Source organism: Mesoplodon densirostris, chromosome 5 (genome assembly GCF_025265405.1).
Source record: "Mesoplodon densirostris isolate mMesDen1 chromosome 5, mMesDen1 primary haplotype, whole genome shotgun sequence".
NCBI classification, from domain to species: Eukaryota; Metazoa; Chordata; class Mammalia; order Artiodactyla; family Ziphiidae; genus Mesoplodon; species Mesoplodon densirostris.
The window spans coordinates 105,430,410-105,437,903 of NC_082665.1; the positions used below are offsets into that span (position 1 = coordinate 105,430,410).

At 41.0% G+C, this 7,494-nt stretch overlaps 1 pseudogene; it reads right to left on the reverse strand.

Annotated features, from left to right (window-relative positions):
- Positions 1-5,173: 5,173 nt before the first annotated feature.
- On the reverse strand, positions 5,174-6,426 carry LOC132491208 (actin-related protein 3-like; annotated as a pseudogene).
- Between the last annotated feature and the right edge of the window lie 1,068 nt (positions 6,427-7,494).

A 7,494-nucleotide genomic window follows, 5' to 3' on the forward strand; every position in this document is an offset into this window, starting at 1 on the left:
CCTGCACAGCCTGGCACTGACTGGGTGGAGCTGAGAAGCAGCTGCTTTCTGAGGCCAAAGCTCCTCCCTGAACCCATCACTTCACTTACAGGTGTTATCTGGCTATTTGGTCCCTTTGGGCATTTGTATTGGCATCTTACCCATTACCTTGTATTAATACAAAATGCTTTCTTCAGTGATCTTTAAAAATTAAATGTAAAGATAACAAGGAACAGGGACTTCCCTGGCGGTCCGGTGATTAAGACTCTGTCCACGTTTCCAATGCAGGGGGCGTGGATTCGATCCCTGGTCAGGGAACTAAGATCCCACATGATGCACAGTGCAGACAAAAAAAAAAAAAAAAGGATAAAAAGGAACAAATTCCCTCAAAATACTCCATGATGATTTTCTTGCTAATGTTTCCTGAACACTTTACAATGGTGCTAGCAAGGTACCACCTCAAATGGAGTTAAACTGTCTAAATGGACACAAGACAAATAAAATTAGAAACATGCAAAGGTTCATCTCAAATGAAATAATTTCCTCATCAGAAGCAGTAAGAAGCAACTAAGCATAACTTTAGATCTGTAGTTGTTGAATTTTAGGATGTATCAAAATCTTACCTGGAGACCTTGTTAAAACAGATTGCTGGGTCTCATCCCCAGAGTTTCTGATTCAGTAGGTGTAGGGTGGGGCTGAGACTTTGCATTTCTAAGAGGTTCTCAGCTATTGCCCATCCTGCTGGCCCTGGAGCACTTTATGACAACCACGGAGGCATGCTATTCAGTGTGGTCCCCAGCTTAGACGCCTGGGAGCTTGTTAGGAAGGAGAATCTCGGGCCCTCTCTTGACCAGTGGAATCAGGATATGCAGGTGGCTTGTAGGAACATTACATTTTGAGTTGCAGTGAACTAACTAGTCATTTCCAAACCTTCCTGGGGCCTTTTTTTAACTATGCAGAATGCCAGGCGTTTCCCTTAGAAATTTATTTAGAAATCTTTTTTTTTTTTTTTTTTTCTTGGCTTCACAGCAGCATGTGGGAACTTAGTTCCCTGACCAGGGGTCGAACCTATGCCCCCTGCATTGGAAGCGCAGATTCTTAACCATTGGACCTCCAGGGAAGTCCCTCAGAAACCTATTTTTGTCAAGCACTCCAAGTGATTCTTATTATCAAGAAGGCTTAGGGAGAATAGGCTAATGGTGGTATTAATAAAACTAAAGGAAGAATATATTTTTAAAAACAAGGATCAGCAAATAAAAATTTTAAAAATAGAAATTCCAGGGGAGAAAATTGGTAGCTTGTCTTCAACCATTTGGGGCTCTGTAGCCCCAAACGGTATGAGTTCTTTTTGTGGAGAGAGATGAATCAAATTGTCAGATCTTTTACCATGCACCAAACTGCTTTTATCTGGGTCTCTGCTAATCAAGAAGTCTCATTATTATAATTTGGCTTCCAAGTTTTTGTTTTTTTTAAATCACAAGGGACAGAAGTTGTTGTGACTCACATGGTCTATATGAGTGTCGCCCAACAGAACTTTCCATTACTGTGGAAATGCTCTATTTCTTTTTTCCTAAAATTAATTAATTAAGTTTTGACTGCATTGGGTCTTTGTTGCTGTGTGCGGGCTTTCTCTAGTTGCAGCGAACGGGGGCTACTCTTCGTTGAGGTGCACAGGCTTCTCATTGCTGGCTTCTCTTGTTGCGGAGCATGGGCTCTAGGCACGTGGGCTTCAGTAGTTGTGGCTCGTGGGCTCTAGAGCACAGGGTCAATAGTTGTGGTGCACAGGCTTAGTTGCTCCGCAACGTGTGGGATCTTCTTGGGCTCAAGCCCGTGGCAGGCAGATTCTTAACCACTGCACCACCAGGGAAGTCCCCCAAGTGTTTTTCACACTAGGAGAAACACGCTAGTCAAATCAATATAAGTATTCTGATTTGTGACAGGTACATTTCTCACTGTGAATCAAGAAATCATCATTAAGGTATTGATATATTTTTCTGTGGGTTCTATTAGTGTCTCTAAGAGATCAAACCACTTTTGTTTTAATAACAAAATCAAATTTCTGTGCACATGTATATGGTGTTCTGTTGGAGGAAGGAGCAAATACTTTTGCCCATAAAGTTTTCTTCTATGTGGATCCCACTGTGTAGTTTTAATGCTTTTCATACATCTCTTTAAGCAGGTCAGATTTTTTGTTGAAAGGAGAATTATATTAGCAAATAATAAAAGTGTACAAAATATACAAGAATAAACATCTGAAAAAGCAAAGAGTTGATAAGGAAATTGTCTTTTTAATTCTTTCAGTGTTTATAAATGAAATACTGGCCTTGGTGAGTCCTATCTTTTCCCTTAATCTGTCTTCACAATTCTCCAGGAGGAGGGTAAAATTTTACCCTTCTGCTTAGAAGAACTAAACTGTCACTGAATCTACCTACGAAGTACATTTTCCCAAATATCAGATGTTTCCAAAGTCCTTTCAAGGAATATAAATCTCTGAGAATTATGGACCTCATCACCTCCATCTATCATCCAATTGCTGGGAAGTTAACACATTCCCAGGGATTTTCATCTGGGAAATTAACAAATTCCTTGTTGATGTTGAAACACGGTATTTCTATTGAGGTTTCAGTGGATAATCTTATTCTAGAAATCAGGCCATCAGAGGATCGGTTTGTTTGGAGGATAGTTTAATGTTAACCCCCATTCTGAATAGAACAGTTTTTATTTGCAAGGTTCCAATTACACCTTAAGTTGCACTGAGTTTTTAAAGGTGACTGATCTGGCCAGTAGCATGATTGTGATCCCCTGGTCAAGCCAGTGTTAGGGCCCTGGTACCATTAAGTTCTCTGGGTGAAGATCTGAAAGAGTGAGAAGATACTCAGCCAAGGAGGGAAGGCTTTCAGAAAATGGGTAAGAGTGTAACTGAGCAGGACCCTATGGGGCCTTCCCGGGACAGACCCCTTCCCCATATTCTCTGCTTTAGCTCCTCTCTGGAGTAAGTAGATAATTGTATCTGATGCACATTTCCCGAGTTATTTTACAGATATGAAAGTCCCCACCAAGTGGAACATGTTAAGTACTTGATGATCATGAGCACATGGCCCCCAGGCCTACTGGAGCCTGAGGATTGATAATGTTAACCCCTGTGACACCACCCTGTTGCCTCACCATCAGCCAATCAGAGAACTGTGCAAGGCTGATCACTTGCCCTGAGACACACTCCACCCCACCCCCCCTTTAAAAATGCTTTGCTGAACTTTCAGGGAGTTTGGGGCCTTAGAGCATGGAACCCATTCTCACCCATTCTCCTTATATTGGCAACTTTACAATAAATGCTGTGCTTTCCTTCACCACAACCTGGTACCAGTAGATTGGCTTTACTGCAAATGGGCAAGCAGACCACAGTTTGGTGCAGTAACAAGAGGAGAACATAAGTTGTGGATGAATAAAATTGCCTCCTTCACACACACCCCATCCCCCTACCCCTGCCCCGGCCTGGCTACTTCAGGAGACAGCATTATATGGTTAGAAAGCAGAGAATTTTGGAATGAAAAGCCTTGGTTTCAGTTTTGGTCCCAGTAACTATGCAAAGTATGATCGTTTTGATCTCATAATTTCAGTTCCTTCAAATTTCTATGAGGATAGCAGTGTTGATACCTCTCTTGGTGATAAAATATCAGTACATCATAAAATGCTTTATAAAGGTGAGTTGTTACTGTGGGCACAGTAATAATACCCTCAAATACTGGTGGTTTTAGCTTAATTTTTTTTTTTTAGTTTTAACTTATTTTCATCACTTGTTCTTTATGATCCAGATATTTTAAAATGCAATAAAAATTAACTTTCTATGATATGTCAGGGACTTGCAGTAAAAAACTTTCAAACTGCAAGTGAGTTATACAAACGAAAATATCAAATGGAGATCCAGTTATCAAAATGAAAGCACTCAACATATTAAAAGTTCACCATTATTTGTTTAGAGCACATAAAAAAGTCAGCTTGCTAACCAACTGTTGTGATTTTTAGAGAACTACTACAGAGGTTTGAAGAAAATAGATTTATGAGTTAACTTATAAAGAGATTAAAGAGCTTGAAACAAGTATTGAAAAGAAATTCATGGGCTTCCCTGACGGCGCAGTGGTTAAGAATCCGCCTGCCAATGCAGGGGACATGGGTTCGAGCCCTCGTCCGGGAAGATCCCACATGCTGCAGAGCAACTAAGCCCATGAGCCACAACTACTGAGCCTGAGCTCTAGAGCCCGTGAACCACAACTACTGAAGCCCGCATGCCTAGAGTCAGTGCTCCGCAACAAGAGAAGCCACCACAATAAGCCCGCACACCGCAACGAAGAGTAGCCCCCACTCGCCGCAACTAGAGAGAGCCCGTGCGCAGCAACGAAGACCCAACTCAGCCAAAAATAAATAAATTAATTAATAAAAAAAGAAATTTGTGCCTTTATTAGAATGGTGTTAGGCTTTAAATATACCAATTTGGGTAATCAAACTATTCATTTTTTAATAAGAAATGACACAGCAGAACTGCAATACTGGTCCAACAGTCTTGTCTTTACTGTTCCTTTAAAGTGAGAAACAGAATGCGAGGAATCAGGAAGCACTAGCAGGCATCAGTTAATCCAAGATACTAGCTTCTTAGTTCCAAAAGCCCTTGCAAAGAAACCCATTGGGGGCACAGGGTATGGAAGCACTTCATAATAACTGGAATCCCATGATTGTGTGTGTAAGCCAAGTCTCATAGGCTATTTTTTGTATTTATCCTTTACTTGGTCACTTTTTTTCCCTCAAATACTAGTTTTTCTTTGACTTTTTTTCCTCAAAGTATAAAAAGTATGAAATATAAACAAGCTCTTGCATTGCACACTTCAGAGTGTACAATTCAAGCATTATAGAGCTATCTACCTACTGATAAATCCCATCAAATCTTGGATAATTCAATAATATACAAAATACCAGGGAACAGAAAGAACTAAAACGCACTTCTTTTTGTTACACGTAAGATTCAAATATTCAATCTAAAGAAAATCACTTAATCATTTTGGCTCTTCTCTACATTTGCATGTTGATATACTTATTAAAATATTCTGTATAATTATGTTTGGTCTTATTATTTCATGTCAGGTTTACAACCTCAAAACCAGCCATCCAGACAAAACAGGTAATAAGATTACTTCTTCCCCACCTCCCTAACCCCAATAACTATGAAGCCAATTTTATGACATGACTCCAAACACTGGATTGTGACAACAAATGCTAGGTCCAATTTCTTCATAATCCTTTTTGGTGTGGCATACTTGGTAGAACTCAGGTGTGGAAGCCAGCATGGATCCTCCAAACCAAACTGCATATCGCTGCATGTGGTATGTAATGACTTATACATCAGTAGGTTTTGCCTTCAATCTACCACCACTCAATTCTCACTTAACTTCAGCCTGGCATCTATAGTTCTTTTCAAATCTCTTTGCAAGCGACATCTGAAGACCCTGAACATGGTTGAACCTCCAGGGAGGACAATATTCTTGTAGAGAGGATGTCTGACATCAATAGGACAATTCTGAATTACTTCATCTACAACTTCTGAGATAGGCTGAGTAAAGTCTGGATTAGCAAACTCTGGATGAAAAAAAATTTCAGGTCCCAAGAATCTCTCATATCCAACATCAATGGAAAATTCTTTCCTTGAGATAGCATTGACTCCAGTATACTGTTTAATCCACTTTGATCCATCTGTATCATACTTGTTAATCTGGGCGGACATAACTATAGCGCTCCTTTACTGCCTTAGCAGTTTCCAAGGATTGCTGTGGAGGAATTCCTACTTCTCGGTCTCTCAGCAATTGCTGAATAAAGTATGTTCTATCTCGTCCTGCAATTGGAATGTGCTTAATACAGCTGCCAATCACATACCCTTCAGCCACAGGGATCACACAAGTGACACCATCTCCACTCTCTCTTACTGTACCGGTCAACATCCGTTCTCCTACTTGTCTGGCAGTCCAGCATGCAGTTAAGGCAAGAACAGCCGGTACAGCAATGTCCAAGCCTGGAACATTGAAGGACTCAAACATTATTTCAGCAGTATATTCCCTGTTTTCTGAAGTATTCAGTGGAGGTTCAGTCAAAAGAAGATAATGGTCTTCAGGTTTCGCCCTTAAATATAAACCTTTCCATGAAGTGCCGGTCTTCAACTATACCATGGTGGATTGGCCACTTTGTTGCATATGTAGATTTTTCTATTGCTTCATCATCAGTGAAGAAGTCTAGGTCATCAACACCTTTCATCATCCTCCTTTGAGTTTGATCACCCACTTTTGCTGACTCCTTAATAGCAATACAGGAAGGGGTGATAAACTGTGGTTCCGTATTTCCAGCATATCTTAGTTTTGTATACCCCATGCCACAGTCCCCCACACAGGCCGGCAGCCATCCCACCATCTTCCTCTTCACCTACTGCTCTGTGCTGGTTGGGGCCAGGGGTGGGCGGCGAGAGGTAGAAGCTATCTGACCATCTACGGCCGGGCCGCCCTCTCCATCGGGGGTTGGGGGGAGCCGGGAAGCCAAAGAAGTAGTGAGAGAGCAGCAGGCTCGGTCAGCAGCTTAGCTTAATTTTTCAATACTTTATAATTGGCCTTTGACCCAGCAATTCACTGCTATGAATTTATCCTAACAGATATAACTGAGTATGCGCAAAATAAGGTATTGTCAAGTTATTCACTGCAGCATTTTTTTATAATACCAAAATGTTAAAAACAGTCCAGATATCTACCAATAAGGGTCTGATTGAATAAATTATATCCATTTGGTGGAACAAATGGAATACCATGCAGCTGTGAAACAGAATAAGGAAACTCCCTATATATTGTTATGGAAGGATCTCTAACACACATTATTAAATAAAAAAGCAAAGTGCAGAGCTTGACTTTTACTGTAGAAGGGAGAAACAAAGGAAAAGCAGTCAAGAAACAAGAGTCAACAGAGTGCTCTTCAAGGGATATACCTAACAATCTGATACAAATCTTTGAGTTGTTTGCAGGAACTCAGATCCCCACACAGGTGTTAACTACAAGCTAAGATCCTAGACTGGTCAGAATTTGGGGAATGATGATGTTGACCTTTTCTGACCCACATGACTTCAATCAACTAAAGCTTGGACTGCCAACCTTTGCTCCACTTCTACACTGAATTCTCCTCCGCTCCAGCCCCTCCATGAATATGCATTAACCACCCAAGCCCCTTTATGAATATGCACATACCCTTAGCTTAAAAGGTCCCCAGTTTTGCTGTTTGGGGAGACATGGCTTTGGGAAAGATCCCGGTGTTCTTACCTGCTGCGAGTAATAAACCCTTCCTTCTCCCAATCTTTGGCTTGGTTGTGTCTTTCGGCCCACCGAGACGAGCTCAGTTTTTGGGTAACAGAAAGATACACAACAAACAATAGTGGTCAAATAGGGAATTCCCTGGTGGTCCAATGGTTAGAACTCCACGCTTTCACTGCCGAGGGCA